Below are 21,271 nucleotides of genomic sequence, written 5' to 3'. Positions count from 1 at the left end.
TAGAGAAAAGAAACAATAATTTATGAGATGTCCTTTTTAATAATTTACAGTGCCCTTTGGAAATATGATGAAATATATGGATTTTCTCCACAGAAATAAAATGGACTTTCGTACATTAACACAAGCATTTTGTGTACAAATTTAAAGGTTAATGGATCTGCTAAATATTCTCTATTGACTCAAAGTTAAGACCCTTTGATCTCAAAGGTTCTTCTTCATTAAAACATTCAACAAGTATTTATTGAATATCCACTACGACAATGACTGTGAAATCCCCTGTGCACAGAAAAGAGCAATCAATACCCATGCACTCTACAGACTTATTTTGTTTTTAAAGAGAACTTTATTTATTTATTGTTTTTTGGCTGCGTTGGATCTTCATTGCTGCGCATGGGCTTTCGCTAATTGCCACAAGTGGGGGATACACTTTGTTGTAGTACAATTCTCACTGTGGTGGCTTCTCTTATTGTGGAACACAGGCTCTAGGCATGCAGGTTTTAGTAGCTGCAGCACGTGAGCTCAGTAGTTGTACACTCACGGACTCTAGATACTCCTAGTATAAAACAGAAACCAATGCAGATGTTAAAATAGGATACACGATATCTTTGAGGAGGATATATGAATTCTTATCCCAGTGACTTCTTTCTTTGGGTGTTTTAGTGATAGCGAACGGTCTAATTTCAAATACAATTTTGTTATTATGTAAAAGTTCCTGATATCAAGATAAGTAGAGTCTGGACAAGTGAGAATGAGTTCGTGAAATAGTAAGTTAATGTACTCTTTCTAGCCTTTCCACCACCGTTAGCTTTTTTTCCCCTTCTAAATTTCATATTTCAACATCCTTCACTGGTACTTACACTAGCACATGGTGGAAAGTGCTTTGTTTTGGTTCAGCCAATATACTGGTGCTCACAGCTTTTTTTTATTAGTAGTTTTGCAAAAATGTCTGCAGGTTGTTTTGCTCAAAAGGAATAACAGATCCCTTAGGCTTTTTAGAAGAAGCTTTTCTGCCTTTGCTTTCTAAAACGTCGCTGATAACTTGAAAATAAATAAATGGATAAAACGCTTTGGTTGAACTGATTGTAGTGATGGACAAGGCACCATCTCGGGGGAACTATGGCCTCAGGCCGTTTGTGCTGAGGATGGATTTAAAGTCTGGAACTTTATCTTACCTGCAGCGATTGTTGCCTCTCGGCGTGAAGAGCGGATGATTATTTTCGCTGGACCTCTCAGCTGGCTTTTCAGACCTCCTGCACATTTCACCGGTTTATACACACTCAGAGGAGGCATTCTGCCTGTGGCTGGATTAACCTTACTTTTTCTTGGATCTTTAAAAGGAGAATGTCAAATTGGTCAAAGCTTCCTTGGGTGTATTTCTATTCCATCAATCTTTTGAAAGGAAATTGCTTACACCTGTTTCTAGGGAGGTTTCAGGAGGGAGTTTTCATTTCAAATGATTAATACACGCAGTGTCTTCCGCACTAAAACTAAGGCTAAAAATAACACACAGAAATATCCCTTTAAACTAATTTTGCAGCAAGTTTGGGGGGAAGTTATAGTAACCAAATTTGTGTATGTATCTTTAGAGCTTATCAACTCATACTTAATTTTCATATGTGTGAGAGAGTAAAAGATTTGTGGGAAGAACAACTATAATGACAAGATGATAAAAACAATTACTCAGTACATCTATCACTACTGAAACTTAGGGCAACACATCAATTGACTAATCCTAAATATATGGTCTTGGACATAATTATGTTATGTCAATCAGTTTCTTACCCAGAATTGGTAAAATTAACTCAGTCAAAGTAAAATAGAATCCATTCCAAAGAGTGGTTCTGAGTAATTTCTCTAATAAATATTTAATATTCATATAAACTATTGGATCATTAGTTCATGCCCAGTCTTGAACTTGATCTAAGACTTAAAGCCTTGATCTTTTGTTTCATGAATATTTAATTGGACTGAACTCTTTTCCTTTTATAGTGTGAGTGAGAGTGAAACATATTCTTTATTGCTAAAGTTACCCGTTGTGCTTGGCATTTTAATTTACTTTCTTAAACTTTTTAACCAAGCACCATTTCAATTCCAATGAGCATACTTTATCACACTTTTTCAGATGATTACATTTTCTCTTTGAAGTTTTTTTTTTCTTTTTAATTCTTTGGAAGCTTGAGAATATTTCTCATCTAGTTCTAGCTTACTAACATGACGTTGAGGTCATACAGAAATCATTCTTTTATGGTTGGGGGATTTTGGTTGGTAGGTTTCATCCTTCTACAAGAAATTATCAAATGTGATCATCTTTATTTCTCTAACTGATTAATGGAATATGTGATCTATTCAGAATTAAGTGTATTAATATAAATAATTATGTCTTGAAAAGAACTTAATATAAATTACCTGTCATGGTTATGAAATTGTTTACACTTGTTTTGAGGGAGTTTTCATTTCAAGTGATTAATACATGCAGTGTCTTCCTCACTAACAATTAAGCAAAAAATAATACATAGAAATACCCTTTTAAAATAAGTTTGCAGTAAGTTTGGGGCAAAATAATTCTCCCCCACATATTGTCTATCTTCATTAGGTGGTGATGTGGACTGAGAAGCATTATATTGGACTGCTGTTTATATGTGAGGAGGGGGGAGGAGATGAATTTTTAGAGTACACTTCTGTATATCCTGCATATTTACTATATATGTGTGTGTGTGTGTATATATATATAGAGAGAGTTCGTGTTAATATACATTAAATATACCAAATATATATAAATATATTAAATATATATTCATATTTTAAGTAAATTAAATATATATAATATATAGTATATATAATGTATATCTCTATATATGTACATATATAGATATGAATTACAAAAAACACACTGAAGTTATTTATTAAAAAGTAATCATTATTATTAATACAATTTAATTATGATGCTATGAATTTAAGTATTTTATGACTTCCCAAGCATTTTCTTTTTCTCATTTTATTCTCATAAAAGAGTGATGAGTATATGATGTTCCCATGTATTTACTAAGTAATATAATCAGGATGAAAGAACATGTTTTCTGAAATTCAATCTGACCATTTTGCAGCTGTATTGCTGTTACATAAATTTCGGTGTTTTGCACATGTATGAAGAAAATCATTGACTATGTTTGGAACTTCATTTATTTAAATCAGATATTTCTATACTCTCTTAAACATAAACTTTATCCAAGTGTTACAGAGGTTCCAAAATGGTGATCACCAGCCGGAACTGAACCTGGGAATGTCCTTTGTTTCGTGCACTGTTTAATGTGCTAAAATAGGGAACAGAATTTGGATTGCAAGCTTCTCTTGAAAAGAGGGAATATTGGACAAGAAAGATTCCATGTCTCTGTGTGGAAATCATCAAATAGTGCTAAAAAGTTGCTGTCTCCTTGATATAAGGTATTCTGTTTTCAGCAACCCAATCCTTTGCGTCTTTCTGACACTGAAGACACAGTGTCACATGCAGAACTAAGAACAAAATACATTGACACTATATTACCAAAAGATTTTTCATGAGGCTCACTTTCCTCTTTTGTGTTGTGAGTTTTGACTACTTTAAGCTATTGATTTGTGACCTTTACTGAGTCATTTAATTCCTACTTTTGGGTTTTTTATATTGAGTTCTTATTTAAACTTCTCCATTGCTTATACATCCCTTAAATGATGGTGTTTTTATCTGGAAAAACAGATAGGATTGCATTGTGGAAGGCCTTCTTCTCATCCCACAAAATCTTCCTAGGAGGCTTCTGATCTCAATTTCACAGTGAAAAGTCCTACAGCTCTATCTCTAGACCATCTTCCTCTCTATTTTCTTTGATGTTTAGGTTTCTATATCTCACTTCTTTTTTTTAAATTGGGGTATACATGTTTTACAATGTTGTGTTAGTTTCTACTGTACACTGAAGTGGAGTTCCCTGTGCTATATAGCAGGTTCTCATTAGTTATCTATTTTATACACATTAGTGTATATACATTAGTCCCAATCTCCCAATTCATCCCACCCCACCCCACCTTGATGTCCATACGTTTGTTCTCTACATCTGTGTCTGTAATTCTGCCTTGCAAACCGATTTATCTGTACCATTTTTCTAGATTCCACAGATATGGGTTAATATATGATATTTGTTCTTCTCTTTCTGACATATTTCACTTCTTATTGCACATCCGCATTTGAGTTTAGTGTAGATATCTCTTATTAAACTGAATTTTTTCATACTATTACCATGCTTTGATCTTCCTTCTATATTCCTCAACTCAGATTATGGCAATATCATACTTTAATTACCAAAAAATAGAAACATTGACATTTTCAGTCTCTCTCATTCTTTTCCTCAGTTCCTAAGTCCTCAAAAGTAATCAGCTTATGTTCCTTTGACCTCTGAAATTCACTTTTTACTAAAATTTTTGATTTAAAATATGCTTACCACCCATGTATGTACTAGGAATGTACAATAAATATAATGAAAAAGAGAAAATTTTCTTGACTTCCAAATATGCTTAATTAAACCTATGAATGGAAAATTGCAATTTTATGTGACATGAAAAATGAGAAAATTATACAGAGGGTGTCACAAGCCTCATAAGAATGTCACCTCGGCCATACCGAGGGGGCTGGGATGAGTGCTGGTGGTGTTTCTTCAACTGAATGTTGCTACAATTGAGTTTTCCAATGATGAATTAAGGCAATGGGAACTCCATGTGAGGTGGATAACCTGAAGAGATAGAAGGGCAGGGTATACGTAGGAAAATTTAAAAGCAGCATAGTTTGCTTGGGGATAAAGTTTAACATAGGAAGTATGGTCGATAAGTTGGAGAAAAAAATAGGAATTGAATTATGCAAGGCCTGGACTTTATGTTCTCAGGAGAGGATTTGAAAACATTTAGATAAAGAGGTAATACAGTCAGAGATGCAGTTTAATAAGAATATGGTTGAGTGTTTTTATTTGGTACAAATGCCTGAATGGAAGGAGTCCAGTTAGGGAAATCATGCAATGATTATGAAAATAGATTTTAAGGGAGTGAAATCAAGTGGCTATGTTAAGGACATAGAAGTTTTGATCTGGTAAATATCTAGGAGTACAAATCTGATGATCAAATTAAATGTTGGGCTGGGACAAAGAGACAAATAAATAATAGCTTTTTAGTTTTCTAGCTTTGGTGATCGAGTAGTTGGTGATGTGCTCGACAATAGCAACAGCAAATGTGTATTGAACTGGAGAGTCGTTCGTGGTAACAGAGGAAGGCAAGTAGTTGTGTAATATCAGAGTATGATTCTATTTTTTATATGACATAAAAATAAAAATAAAACTCCCATAAGAATTTATAAGTATTAATATATCCTTACAAATTTTTTAAGTGGAGACATACATAGAAATGCTGATTATTCAATATAAATGTGGGTTGTTTATATTGGACCGGTTGGATGTGCTGAGTTTGAGAGCTTTACAGGGACTCTAGAGATATTTAGATGCTCAAGCTCTGCCATAAAGGTATGAGTTACTTTTCCACGGAACCAAATACATATTTTTATTCCTTTTGATAAAATCAGGTGTAATAATAATTATGATAACATAATAGCCAACATGTTGATACTGACCATGTGCAGGTATTGTGTTAGGTTCATAATGTTCTTTATGATTCTCATAGCAACCACAGAACATTTCACAGGATCAGAAGCTAAGGCTTAGAGAGTCTAAGTGTAAAATGTCAAATTTACACTTAAGTGCCTAAACTCAAAGCCAGTTCAGTCTGAATTCTTAAACACTACTTTTTATATCACACATATATGTAGCATGGCTGGCCACAATTAGGAATTGAGTCTTTCTGAAGTCTGCACAAGGGGAAAGACACCCTGAGCCATTTCACTTCCTTCTAGTTTATCTGTAGGTGCTTAGGAAAAAATACTAATGCAATATATAGGTACTATAATTTGTTTCTGGTAGGTGGCAGTTATAATAAGCAAGGGAACATACATATGAGGCTTGTTAGGGCAGCTGGAAAATGAGATCTCTGCACCCATTGGACAGAATATTTAGAGGACTTAATAGGGTTCAGTCACTATCCAGTCCAGATGGTCTCAACAACACATTACTCTCTCAAGGCTGCATCTCTGAAGTGGCTCCAAGTATGGGAACAATGGGCTGAATGTACATTTCAAGTACAGGGAGAGGGTAAGGAAATTCTGATTGCCTTGGTTCAGTTCACGGTTCAACCAGCAGTTATATCCTCTGAATGACCTGCTCTAACAAAGACTTCACCCATCGTGACCTGCTGTGACAATCCACATGCCCCACCTCTTTATAATGTGGCCTGAGTGGTCAACCAGTTGTATCATTAGCATGCAGGTGGCTCTTTTGGTGGCTATCTGGCTTCACTGGAGGTGGACGCCATAGCAACAATATTGGCGCATGTAAGAGATGGGCATGGAAGATTTACTCAGGGATTAGGATAATAATTTTTCTAATTATGAAAAGGAAGGTGTTTTTTATTTTACTTCCTACTTTATTCTTGTCTTCTGATGTTTTCCTGCAGATCCAGAATTTCATCCCGATCTTCATTGTTGCAACATAAGAAAATATCCCTTCTTGGGGAAAAAGTGCCTAGTACACAGGTAAGCATAATATCTCACAACTATGAATTGGGATACTTAGTAAATGTTTGTGAGTTAAATTTATATTAAGAACTGGTATATCAGATGCTAGAAAAGAAAAGGCTTAAAATGTGACTTTATTATCAAATATGGCTTTTGATATGTAAGCCATAGTACAGATTCTATCTAAAAAGCATGCTAACCTCATTCTCAAGGAAGTGATAAAGTTGTCCTTTTAAAATTTAACATAAAAATAAAAAAATATTATGAATATTCCTGAACCTTCTATGTAGACTATATGGCAAGGGTTCTGTGTGGACTTGACCTAAGGAACGATTACTTATAATCATTAACATAAGTGAACAAAGAGCATGGCACAAGGTTGACCCCATCTGGACTCCATTCAACACAAAGGCAACAAAAATACATGGTCACTCTCATGAAGCTGCAGAATGCTCATATCATTTCAAATTTGGAGTCAATAAGGAACACAGTAGAAGAGGATAATAAGTACAGTATTATAATCATGATTATTTTGTCTTTTGCCTTGCACAAAACAAGCTCAAAGTGGTAAGTGTACTTTCAATAACAAGATGTAATTTTACCATGAGCAGAATATTCCAAATAATATGTAAACTGCAAAGAACCATTATGTATAGATATAACTATATATCTATATCTCCATATTTATTAATGTGAGCATTTCTTCCAACTAATATTCCTTTACTGAATCTTTTTGTAACTCAAAATTGCCTTTAAATAATATTATCAAATTATTGGCTTTCTATTTGATAACAGACAATCTCCTTTCACAATTTCTTAACAACAACACTTTTCTGAAATTAAATTTCTCCATATAATCGTGAGTCACTAGCTTGTATCAAGTATACCAAGAACAGTTATAAAGCACAGACTTAAAAACAGAAAATCAAACAAACAAACAGAAAAACCATACTGATTGGAGGCATTGGAGAGTATCCAGGGCAGTCAGCAATTGTTAGGGCAATATCCTAATATAAGGAAAACAGAAGATGAGCCCTGCTTTCCACAAACATTCCTCTTGAGATATTTTTTATTGCTAAGTGGCTGAGGACATAGAGACTAAGCAGAAAGCAAGAACTCAGAACTCTTGGCAGTCTTACAGGACTAAGGAAACATGATAATATGTAGTACAAGTATAACCAGCCTAGGCAGAATTGGAGGGACCAGGCTCCTCAAGAAACAGAAAACACCGAGGATGTGTCTGATTTTCTAAGCTGACATTCATTGTAAGGCATTTGTCAATTTTAAACTGTTGTGGAGTGAGAGGCCAAGAAACTAAGAAGACAGCTGAAACTAAGAAGCTAAAAGCTTAAACAGATATTTTGTCTGGTTTAACGTGCTGGGAAAATAAAATTGGGAGTTTAGTCTGTCAAGGAGGAAAGGCCCAGGTAATTGCCCCAGTATTTTATTTGAGCTCCTTGAAAAGCTACATCTGAAGAATAACGGCAAGTCAAAAATAGACAATATCTCAAAGAGACTAAAACTCAGCTTCCTGGAAATTCCCTGTTGGTCCAGTGGTTAGAACTCAGTGCTTTCACTGCTGAGGGCCGGGGTTCAATCCCTGGTTGGGGAACTAAGATCCCACAAACTGCGCAGCCAAAGAAAACCAACAACAACCCCCTCATCCCCATGCCCCAAACAGCTTCCTATCATATTAAAAATTAAAATCCTGATAGGATCTAAATCATTTGTCCATATTCTAACTGCCAATTAGAGGCAAGTGAAAATCTGTAAGATGATAAAATCACCAGAGCAGAATTTTTCTAATATTCACAATGTCTGGAATTCAATTAAAAAATTACCAGGCATATTAGGATCAAAGAAGAAATGACTGCAAATGAAAATATAAACAGGTAATAAATACAGGCCTACAATCAAATATTTTACTATACTATTCACTCTAAAATATCACTGATTAATTTGTTCATGAAAACATTTGATATAACAGAAAATTTTATCAGAGAATTGAAATCTCTAAAAATAACCAAATTGAAAATACAGTAACTGACATTAAGAACTCAGTATATAAGTTTAACTATAGATTAGACACAAGAAAAAGGATAAGTGAACTTAAAGAAAAGAAAGTGGAAAATATCTTTATTGAAACATAAGAGGAAGGAAAATATAAAAGTTATTGTAAGAGATATATAAGTTGTGAAAAGCATTAATATACATTTAATTTGAATCACAGAAGAAGAGAGGAAGAATAGACAAAAGGTTTATTTAAATTGGTTCTAGTCAATTTAGTTATGGTCTATAAAGTTTCTTCAAACAGTGAATTAGTGCATACTGAATCATTGTTCTTGGGGGCATTTGGGCACAACATTTTATCTAACAATTCGTGGATAACATTGTTTTATGTGTGTTTCTGTTTAAAGTCACCTTATTTAATATATAGTTTGATTCATTAACATGAAATTCACAGCCAACAGTACTATAAATCATCCTTGAATGAGGATGCATATTTTCTCCAGAAGGCACGTGACAGCTTTCTTGCACTTAGGAACATTAGACAACACTGCAATACTACAATTGGGAGCATTTTTCAATAGAGAAATCACAAGTGAAAAAACAAAAATCTGAAAAATGTGGTACTAAATAGGCTGTGAAAAGGACACATTTACAGTATGATAACTGGAATAAGAGGGCAGATCATAGCCATGTTCCACTGTACCATGTCTGCTGTGGCTACAACAGTGCTGCAGCTATTGCTTTGGGGCTTACAAATAAATTTTTGTGAGCAGGCAAATTTGCAAGTCCTGAATCTCTGAATAATGAGGATCTGCTGTATATGCATTAGCAATATCATTAAATTGAGTCTTGTGAAATTCGTGTGGTTCAAACATGCAGGTGGAGAATTTAGCTTCCCTGTGAAACTGAAACTGTCTATTGTGTCATTAGATATATTGACTGAACTCTTTGAGGACAGCAGGCATTTTTTCTTGGATGACTTTTCGTGGTTTAATTTCCACAATTCTGTACATTTTTGGGTAACCTTCCCACCTTGAACCTCTCTAGGGTTTCTGGCTAACCTCTACTTTGACAATTTTCTACTCCTATAAAAAAAAGACAAATGCATTCCTCTCTTGCTCTTTCATAATATACTTTGATGTCCATTATTCATAAATCATTAGCAAAGTAAAAGTGAGTTTCATTTTCCAGGGCGAAAAGAACAACTTAATTCTCCAACTCTCATAGGACTGAGTGACAATATTTTATCTTTAGATGCAAAAAAAAAACAAAAAACAAAAACCAAAAAAACAAAACAAAAAAAACCCAAAAGAAAACAGCTAGGTTTCCACATTTAAAAAGGATAAGTATTTCTTATCTTAAAACGTTTCCCAGAGAAAATTCTCAAAGTATTTCTGAGAGCAACATACACATACACACACAAACACATATACATAGATATAATGTATAAAATTTTCAGTTAAGAACTTTGTGTAAGTGGGATATAACTTGTAACTACCAGGTCAAATAGTAAAATCATGAAATCCATACAAGTCTGCCTGGAAGACTGTACTATTTTTGTAATATCATATGTAAAATTTTAGAGTCACATCTGAAAAAAGTTTGTTTCTAAAATCTTAAACGTGGGTTTCATAGTATAAAATCTTTAATTTGAATCAGCATTACATTCTTTTTGTAATTCCAGACATACTTACATTTTTTTACTGATGAGGAATTTTTGGAAATATCATTTGATCATTTGTAATTCCCAAGTTCAAAATGATTTGACTAGCAAAACAACCTTCAAGTCACTCATGGTTAAATAACCATATTTTTCCAGTTTTTCAAAAGAAAATAAGAACTATTTGGAATAAAATGACAATAAATATTATAACATGTTGTATAGGTTTAAATAAAAAAGATGACTACAGTTTAAGAAAAATATTAATGATATGGATAATTACTTTTCCTTGGTACTTATACTTTTTTGAAAAATCTTTCATGCCATAGGACCACTCTACTTTACTTTTGGATTTGGCCTATGGATGTATTATATAGTGCAGGCTCATTATATATTCTTCCCCTTTTAAGAAAATTGAGTGACATTAAATTTGTAACGTATAGAAAAATTTCAGTCTTAGCAGATATTCATTAATCTGTCAACATTTATCTTTCTTTTGAGGCATCCAAGAAATTTAAACCAGTAAAGCTTGCTGAGAGGGTGCTAAAATGTGTATTGAAGAGGAAGGGCCACATCCTCCTAAAAGCAGGTTTAACATGGGCATTGGTATATTACCAAGTATCAACAGCACATCCCTGTATACCATGTATTAATTCTCCAGGATATCTTTGGGAATTTATGGCAGTTACATTTCTGCTCTCTTGACATGCAAAAATGCTATAGGTATTCCCAATGTTTTTTCCTACATATATCCAATGTTTTTGTTAATAAAGAAAATGTGTGACCCTGTGCACACCTACGTATGAGTGAAAGGAAATCAGTCATTTTGCCAAGAAGTAAAATCCTGCATTTTACATTTAAGAAACATATATTGTCCTTTATTATTTTATTATGTCATTTTACTCTCACAGTTTACAAATAACACTTACTAGTAAGGGAGTGATTCATAAGTCAGAAATGTTCCCAGCAATGACTGTTGCAATTTTTCAGCAATCAATAGACAAGCATATAGATTTGTCAAATGGAATGCTAAAACACAATATTAAATTGGGAGGTAGTGTTCTTAGAAAGCCATTATGATGAAGTGGCTTTTTTTTTCCATTAGTTTTTAAAATAGTTTTAGAATATTTAATTCGTTTAATTCGCCCTCTCTAATGTACAAGAGAAAAATCTCTTATATTTGCTTTTATTACTTACATTTTGCATATTATAAAATAAATCCACATTTATTGTAGAATACTTTTGAAAATATGCATAAGAAATGAAGCAAACTAAAGTCTTTTACAACCTCACTAACCCAAAATAATCCCTCTTAAAATTAGGAATATACAATTCCATTCTAGGTATACAGAAATGCATATATATACATATATATATATATATATATATATATATATAATATACAGTATAACCTTGGTTTGTGAGCATAATTCATTCTGGAAACATGCTTGTAATCCAAAGCACTTGTATATCAAGGTGAATTTCCCCATAAGAAATAATGGAAACTCAGATGATTCGTTCCACTACCTAAAAATATTCATATAAAAATGACTACAATACCAGAATATAACACAAAATAATAAAGAAAATACAAAATATAAACAAATTAACCTGCACTTACGTTTTAAAACCTTCCTAGCTGGTGTGAAGGAGATGAGAGAGGAGGGTTATTGTATATGACAACTTTCACTATCACTAATGGAATCACTGCTATCTATTGGCTCAATGCAATCTTTTTCTTTTCATGCAACTTTAACAAGGAACCTATCCAATGACACTTGCTTTTGCCTTCTTTTGAGGATTTTGCAGAAATGTGACATTGCATTGTCAAACAGATTCATCGCTCGCACTGCTACAGCCTTATTAGGTGGTGCTTTTCTACAAAATTTTGCACTGTTTCCCACATTTCCCTAATCTAATTTGAAGTGAGGGATTCTTCCGTGTTTTTCTCCTCCTCCTCTGCAGACGAGATCTCTTCCATAACGTCTTGCTCTTGCTCATGATGCAGATCCATCAGTTCGTCGGTGTTCAGCTTCTGGCCATGTTCCTCCACCAGCTCTTGAATGTTGTCCTCATTCACCTCCAGCCCCATGCTCTTCCCCAAGGACACAGTCTCACTGACAACTGGTGGCTCCCGTTCATGAGCGAGCCCCGCTCAGGCATGTCCAAGAACATGTGGCAATCAGGCCACAGTTTCCTCCAAGCACAATTGGAGAAATCCCGCAGTGAGAGAGAGAGAAGAATCATTGGTTCAGTTGTGCTCATGTGATTTTCGGTGTCACATACTAGTTGTATTGCAAGACATCGTGTGTTTATCAAGTTAAAATTTATTAGAAATGTTTGCTCGTCTTGCGGAACACTCACACAACAAGTTACTTGCAATCTGAGGTTTTACTGGGTATATATATGGGGAGGCAGACACGGAGAGGAAAAGAGAAAGAAGAACGCATTTGTTATCTACAAATTTATTTCTTACAACTACATTGCCTGACTTTATTATAGTTTATTTACATAAGCGCACATTTCTTGTCAAATGGCTGTTTTCAATATTTTATAATTGTCCATAATGCAACATTGTATATTTCTGTAGCTAACCTTTGGCTACATCTGTAATTATTTCCCTTAGATTAATTTCTAGTAGTAAAGTGTAGTTTATAGAGCAAAATATCTTTTAACCTTTTTTGATATATGTTGATACAAATTGCCAAATACATCAATTGATTCATTTTTCCAAATTGCTCTTACAGCACATTGTACACTTTTCCACATTTACCTAACTTTGATATTAGCATTAAAATATTTTCAAACATTTCAAAACATTTAAATTAGCATTGATTTAAGTAAACAAGGAGTTAAACATTTATGTTTATTATATTCAATATTTAAAAATTGTGTAGTAAAATCCTTTATACATCTTTATACATTTTGTACTGGGGTCTCCATCTATTTTTTGTAAATTTATATAGTCTTTAATTAAAAAGATATTGGTTTGTCATCCATTATATTTTATGTATTTTTTAGCCAGTTATTTGCCTTTTATATCACATCAACTATTGCATAATCTAAGAAAAAAATAATTACAAATACACAGGTAAAAATCATTTCTCACTTTTTCCCTTGGTATTTTTTCTCTTTGCTCATCTAATTCTCATCTAATAATCCTATTTCCTTTTAGATTTTAAAAATTATTTCCAATTTTTCATCAAGACTTAATTGATCAGCAATTTATTTCTGTGTTAGTATAGGTGAGGTAAAAATTGATATATCTTATTGAATAATCCATCCTTTTTTTATAATAGAATATGTGTATTTGTTAAAATTTTAAATATTGCAAGCTGTTTTTGAATTTTTAAATTTAGTTTCACAGGGCTCATATATCAAGCCACATATTTCTTTTTCATATTCTTTTTCTTGGCACCGTAACTTTCTTTTATATTTAAACACTTAAATACTAATAAGAAAGATCTCAAAGAGATTATCTGCACTTCCATGTTCACTGTAGCATTATTCTCATAGCCAGAACATAGATGCAACATTAATGCCCATCAACAAAAAAATGGGTAAAGAAAATGTGGTGTATACATACAACGGAATATTATTCAGCCTTAAAAAAAAAAGCGAATTCTGCCTTTCACAGCAACATGGATGAACCTGGAGAGAATTATACCAAGTGAAATAATCTGTTTCAGAATGACAAACACTGCATATACCACTTAGATGAGGAATCTAAAATTGTTCAACTCAGTCCCACAGAGGAGAATGGTGGTTGCCAGAGGATGCGAGGAGGAGGCAGGGGAAGATATTAATCAAAACACTAAGTTTCAGTTATATAAGATGAATAAGACCTAGACATCCTAGTGTACAGGATAGTATCTATAGTTAATAATATGGCATTGTATATTTAAAATTCTGCTAATGTAGTTCTCATGGTAAGCATACTTACCACAAATAACACTAATAATAAATACAGAGGACAGTAGAAAACTTTTGGAGGTGATGGATACATTATGGCATAGATTGTGATGATGGTTTCACTGGTGTTTACTTACCTCCAAACTGATCAAATAATTTACCTTAAATATGTACAGCTTTGTATATGTCAATAGTACTTCAATAGAGTGGTTGTGAAAAAGAATCTTTCAACCTTATTTTATTACTGGATAGAGGAACAGCTGTGTCAATGAGTGATTGCATAGAAGTAAAGAAAATTCAATTAAATATTCAGATGAGATTAGCAGACAATAAGCCTGAAGTTAAACTAATGGGCCCTGTGTTTCCACTAAGCCTTATATCAGAGACACATTATTTACTTTTAAAAAATCAAATCAATACAATTTTTCCTACTTTATGTGTGTCACTCTGCCTCTCACTCTGTTTTTCATTGCTCTCTCAAGATTTTCTCATTTAAGGTCCCCAAAGATCAGCTCTGATAAGCTATATTGCCTTGGTGTCTTCTCTTGTCACTTCTGACACTGATTGACCCTATCTAGCTCAGAGAAGTGGTAATTCACTGCTTTAGTCTTATTCTTTTCTTCGCTTCCTTTGTGACAAAAGGAAAGATTATGAACCTCTTGATAAAGGTTTGAACTAGTGTCTGTGTGGCCAAAATACAAAAACTACAGAGAAATGTCTTTTCATACATTTTCAGTTTTTTTTTTTTTTCTCTTCCTAAAGGGTCATGTGCTTAAATACATGAATTTTCCTCCCTGGCACATAGAAGCGTGATGTTTACCATTGTTCACTGCACACCCAGAGATATTTATATGTGAATTTCCAGGAAATTTCATCTTGGTCACATGAATAAAGAAATCTAATCAAAATGGACCGCTGCTTCAGAACAGTAATAAACTCAAATAAATGCAAACTATGTGCTAAATAACCTAAATTTTAGTGTTTTTAAATCTATTTATGAAATTGTTAGTTCTGTGGTCACTGCTTATCAAGTGACTTTGCTTATTGCAAAATACATAGGACAATTAAGTGTGATTTATTTGTAAATGCTTGATTCATTTGTCTTTAGAATTATTTTTATGGATTAGTTGCCAAAATTCAAAGAAGTCTCAAAGTGAAATAAGCTTAAGGAGTCTAAGTAGGGGAAGGGGAGGAGAGGCAAATAGACAATCGATATAGGGTGGTTTTACTACAGTTTGGCACTTCCTATCTTTCCTGGTCCTTCCTTTTCCAGTCTCTGACATTCTTTCAAGATCCTTCTAATCCTGGCTCCTGAATCCACTTTACTCCAAATTTAAACATACTCTAAGCATCAGGATGATACGGATTCTTTCGTCCAGCTAATGCTCATCTTTGTTTTGCTGCTAGTCAGCCCTGGTGGGTGACTCAGTTGCCCTTTCAGACTCTAGCTCCTTCCTTGGTGATTGACTGAGTGCTCCCTGAAATTCAGTTCTTTATCAACCGGCTACCTGATTTCTGAGTGATCTGCTCATGGTAAAACAATGTCAGTCTTTCTTATTGGGCATCCTTGTTCTCATTGACTGAGTTACCTCACTTTCACCATGACTATGTTCCAAGGATTTCCGATTTGCGATTTTTCTTTCCTCACGTGGACGCGTGCTGCCCGCGCACACCCACCCACACACACTCTCAACTGGCTCCTACTTAATTCTAACTCTTATTCCATACTTTTCCTTCAGTTATATCTATGAATTTATATCCCTTTATTTCTTTGTTTTAAAAGGATAAAGCCAAACCCTGCTTTTTAGAATTATTCTTTGTATATAATTTAAATTCCTAATTCTTTAAGTTGGTTCGAAGTGTGTGAGAAATGGGAGAAATGTACACTAGTCACGTCCATACATAAAGATGAATATATTAAATTTCAGGAAAAAATTATCACTACATGTAACACCTGGGAATAATAATTGAAAAGATAGTTATCTTTAGTTTGTCTGAAAAAAGAGGGAAAGAAATCACCCCAGACCTAAAGTGATTTCTGTCATCTAAAGTCTGCATGATAAGTTTTAAAACCTGAAAATATTAATAACATCCAATTCTTAGTAAATAAGAATATAGAATAGTCCTTAATTTAATTGATGTTTTTCTTCTAGAACTTGGTTTGTTTCTAAGATGTCTTTGTTTTTATTATGAAGAGTGTGTAATTAATTGTATTAGATTAATATCATATCTCATTAGACATTTTGATTTTTTCTCTTTTAAATACCATAGTTGCTACTTCTCAACTAAATATTTCATCTATTTGGTGTGTGTGATGCAACAGCTTTTTACTAAGAATATTTTTATAAAAATATTATGGAATTCTAGCTTATCTTTCAATTAAATGTGAACTACTGTGCATTCTTCAACAGAACACATGAAGGCAAAGGCATGTTAGCAGTTACCACATTGACAAAAATATTCTTGACACACAATAGGCATGTTTACTTTGTTTGTTTTGTTTTACATTGTACTTAAAACCTAACATAGTATGTACTTATTTGCATTTATTTTTATTTACTGCTTTTTCTGCTATAATTTTCGGGGTCCAATTAAATAAATTGTTTAAACAGTTCAAGTCACCTTTCAACCCAGTTTATATGAATTTGTCATCAATAAGATGATAGAAATATTGACAATTTTTAATATCAGAACAATTAAGAATGAGTGAGCAGATGGGAAAGAGAACTTTATGTAAATTGATACAAAAGGCCACTTAAAATCAGCAAAACAAATTAGGCTAGGGAAATTACATAGATGAATCAAGTTAGAAAAAAAAATAATGGGAGGCCGAGAAACAGAAATTAGCTTATTTTATAAAATATGTACTTAAGAAAAAAATATTATGAAAAGCATAATGTACAAGGCATATCCAACCTGAGTGCCCATGAAATTCATAATCTTACTCTATCCAACATTCCTGTAAACTAACTTGTTAAATAATGGAACTCAGAGAAGTTTCTTTTTCAGAAAAGTACTCTAACTATACACTCTCTAACTCTAGAAGTAACCACATGAAGGAGAGAGAAAGATCAAAGTACTTTATTTGTATGAACAGTGTTTCATACATCCAAGAGATATTACATTGGCCAAGTTAAACAGGCAAGAAAGACTTTATACAAGGTTATTGCAATAGGGGAGAGAGATTGAATTGAACTCTACTAAAAAATAAAAGTGGGAGAGCTTTTAAGCTCTGGGGTCATCTAGTGGAAAAGTACTAGGACTTTAGGAAGGAGGCTGGTTGATTACACCATCTGTGTTTGTTAATGTTGCCTGTGGCAGTTAGGCTCTTACCCTCCCACAGAGACTGGTTGCTAGGGGCTTTATCTTTCCTGATGGTTATGTTTCAAAGGGATGGACTCTGAGAAAGATATTCCTGGCTTATAAAACTGGCAAGAGGGTAAGAAGATTTACATCTCAAAGTAGCAGTGAAAAAATCTACAATTTTAAGTGTTCTAGAATAAGTGCTCTAAGGAAAGGGAGGGCAGGGGTCTATAGTTAGAAGGAAACTTGTCTAAAGTTTAGTCCAGCTGAGGGGCATGTTCAGCTCATTTTGGTCAGATAAAAGGAACTGTACTCAGGTCTCCACAATGATCTCTCTCTCTCTCACTCTTTCTCTTTGTTTCTCTGTCTCTCTCTCTTATTCTTTTATTTTCCTTCTAGTAGCAAATATTTGCAACCTAGAGAAAACCATTCTTTTGGTGTGGTCCATTACAGAGATAAGCAGGTGAATTTATGACCTCCATGTAAGACATATTCAAGGGACTTTTATTTTTTTCTTGGTGTTCATAATTGCAGCAAATGAACATGCCTGGTCTGAGTCCTCAAGATTAATACAAATCTTGATACAATTCTGTGACACAGTATATTAACCATGTAGAAAACTACATTATTTATGGTAGAAATTTAAATTACTTAGGTGTGTATTATTTGTTAGACATCAACATTCTGTTGGCTATTTCTAAATAATTTGGAAATGTTAAAAACTAGTCAACATAAGAACTATATCCAAGGGACTTGTTTACTTAGTGGTCACAGTTGGATATTAAGAGTAACTTGGGTTTACCTGCTTCAAGTGGACAAACACAAGCAAATACATGTATAACCTAATATGTTGTTAAGTAGGTACATCTTTCTATTAAACTATATATGTATTGATCTACCTATTCATACAATTATACACTGCTTATTATAAAATAAGTATGTACATATAATAGTATATATAATACTTTCTTTAGTTATATTATTTGAGGAAGATATATATATTAATATTACATTTTTGCTTTATCCAAATAACTTGAGAATATATTAATATATAACTTAAAATCAATAGGTACCTACTATTAAAATGTCATGATTTTAATTACTATTTAAATTACTACTAAATTATGATTTTAATTAAAATTTTACCTAATATAGTGGCAACAATGCATATAATATTTTGTACTTTTGTTTTTATTCTCATAAAGTTGAGTTAGACTTAATGTTTAATCATTAGTCTTAGAGGTCGATCTATTTACTTGTTCTGCATCATTGGTTCTAAGCAGCCAAGGAAAGACAAGCCTCCACTAAGAAGGTGTATTAGAGTCTCTGTTCATGAAATTTTTCATCATATTATTGCATGACTTATAAAAAATGTTGTGAAAACTATGTGTTTTCTAACCTACAAGTTTAATAACCTTTTATATACATGGTTTTTACTGATTTACTTCAAATTCTTTCCAGAAGAACAATTTGTATTAGATATTCTTTACTTCAATAAGTATATATTTTCCTCTTGAAAAGCTTTAAGTAATTAAAAAATAATTTTAAAAAATAAAGCATGGTTAGGTTTACCAAGCATTTATTGAACACTATAACATATAATGTGTTATAGACAGAAATACGAATGACCTGATTTTTCTCCCCTGATAAATCTTGGTAAAGAAATGAATTTTTGAAGGGACCATTCAGTGTTGTTTATGAGAAACAGTATTTGCAGAGATGGTAAAGCTAATGGACTCTGGAGTCAGACTGACTGAATTTAGATTCTCAGCTTTGCAACTGACTGGCTGTGTGGTGTTTTGCAAGTTTTTAACCCTTCTGTGTTTCTATTTCATTATGCATAAAGGATAATAATATTAACTACTTCATATGCTTGTTGTCTGGACTTCATAATTAATGTATGTGACATGCTTACCCTAGAACTAGAATTATATCATTAACCAAATGTAATTTATAATTGTGACTAGTGGGGCTTAGATTGGTGAAGAAGGTTAGGGATGACTTCTTGGAAATCTCTCTTGCAGAGATGATTATGGTTCTTGAAGGCTGAATAAAAATTCTTTAAATGAAGAAATGGGTTGTAGAGAAGCCCAGGAATGAAGAGGAATGAGCAGTTGACAAAGACAAATGGATGTGACATTATAATCTTGAAATGTCATCAGCTTTATATGACTGAATTGTAAAGAGTAAGGTAGGGAGAGTGGAAGGGGCACTAAAGAGATAAGCAGAAGCTTGCTCATAAAATGAATTGTATGTCCCTCAAAGGAAATTTGACTTTACCTTGTAGGTGATGGATATAAATTAAAAGTATGTTTTTAAAAGGGAGTGAATTGGTCAGATTGGATTTTGCCCAGGTCTCTTAGGATGCAATAGTTTGAGAGAAATAAGATGGGAGGCAGAAAACTGCTTAGGAAGCTATTGAAAATTGCAATAGATAATAAAGATTAAGTCGTTCTATAGTCATAAGGATTAATTTGCAGGTTTTTGAAATAATACCACTTATTTTCCTTACTTATTTTACATTTTGAAATTTCAGTGAGAAGAAAAAATACTAGCCACAGGGGAACAAATTCTCATGAGAATAGCATAAATGGGAGAAGAAAGTTGACGTCGTTGCTGACAATATTTCCCAGAAAGAAAAAGTTGGCTTCATATTATATTACTAGTACATTGATTTCTAAAAGTTTTTGTGGGAAGTTTGTAAGTATCATATACCATGATTATATAGAGACAGAATTAATAACATGATTTCTGCCCTTTTCTAATTTATAAAACTTGTAGTAATAATAGTAATGGTGGTGGTAGTGGTCTTATATCTTATTTGGTAAGGAAAATTAGATTATATTTGAATTATGATAATAAAATTTAAAAGCATTTAAGTTCATGTCTTCTCCTTTGATTAAGCTCTTGCATCAAGAATTATTTTCCTTTCTACTGTTTACATCTTCCCTTGTATATTTATGAATATCATTATTGTTTGTATTTTTAATATAAACATACTTTTGTTCAATAGGAAATCCTGGTGTTCTTTCTCTCATGTATAATCTGTGATCTTATGGAAGTCACTATGCATTACGTATATTGGGAAATCTAGAGTGAGCTATGCACAAAGTCCAGGTACTTCTGTAGAGCACATGCTAAGCTCACAACACCCTGTGTGTGATTCATACAACCCCTTGCTGAGGTAGAAAGAGCACTGTTCTCATTTTTTTTTTATCTGAGGAAGCTGTGACTCAGGCTGGTCAGATGACTTGCTCAAGGAGTAACCTGAAATTTATATCCAGGGTTTTGACTTTGCATCCAATGCTTATTTTCTATTATAGCATTGCTCTATGTCCTGAGAACAGTAGAAAAAGAAGTATTTTGAATGGCAGCCCAGATTCACAGATAACTAAACTTTAACCCTATTATTGAGGATGATAAAATAGTATTTGGGGCATTTGAGGATTTACTCTGAAGTAAGGGAGGTGGTGAACCTGTGAACTGAGTCAAAGGAAAGCTTTCACAGACCACTACAAAAAAGCAAAATCTAGGCATTGACATATGCTTAATTTCTCAGGCATATTATTTAATCTCTCTAATTGTCCCTTAAAATGTTATCTAGTGAGTTATAATAACAATTATCTCACAAATAAGTTAAGGTTAAATAATGAATATGTACAAAAGGACAAGTATAGTATGTGGGAATTTAAGTTATCAATACGTATTAGGTCTTTTTTTTTTTTTTTTAGTTAACTTTATAGATCTTTGAT

General features: G+C 33.1%; 1 long non-coding RNA gene across 1 annotated transcript in view; it reads left to right on the top strand.

The window, feature by feature from the left end:
* Positions 1-20,072, top strand: part of LOC130853052 (uncharacterized) — a 67,931-nt gene extending 47,859 nt beyond the window's left edge. Inside the window, exons 2-3 of the long non-coding RNA XR_009053655.1 lie at positions 6,574-6,652; positions 20,056-20,072. This is a non-coding gene — a long non-coding RNA (uncharacterized LOC130853052). The remainder of the gene's footprint in view (positions 1-6,573; positions 6,653-20,055) is intronic.
* The last annotated feature ends 1,199 nt before the right edge of the window (positions 20,073-21,271 follow it).

Source organism: Hippopotamus amphibius, chromosome 5 (assembly GCF_030028045.1).
Source record: "Hippopotamus amphibius kiboko isolate mHipAmp2 chromosome 5, mHipAmp2.hap2, whole genome shotgun sequence".
NCBI lineage: Eukaryota > Metazoa > Chordata > Mammalia > Artiodactyla > Hippopotamidae > Hippopotamus > Hippopotamus amphibius.
The sequence above is the reverse complement of the archived record's forward strand: the minus strand, read 5'-3'. Positions and strand labels throughout refer to the sequence as shown.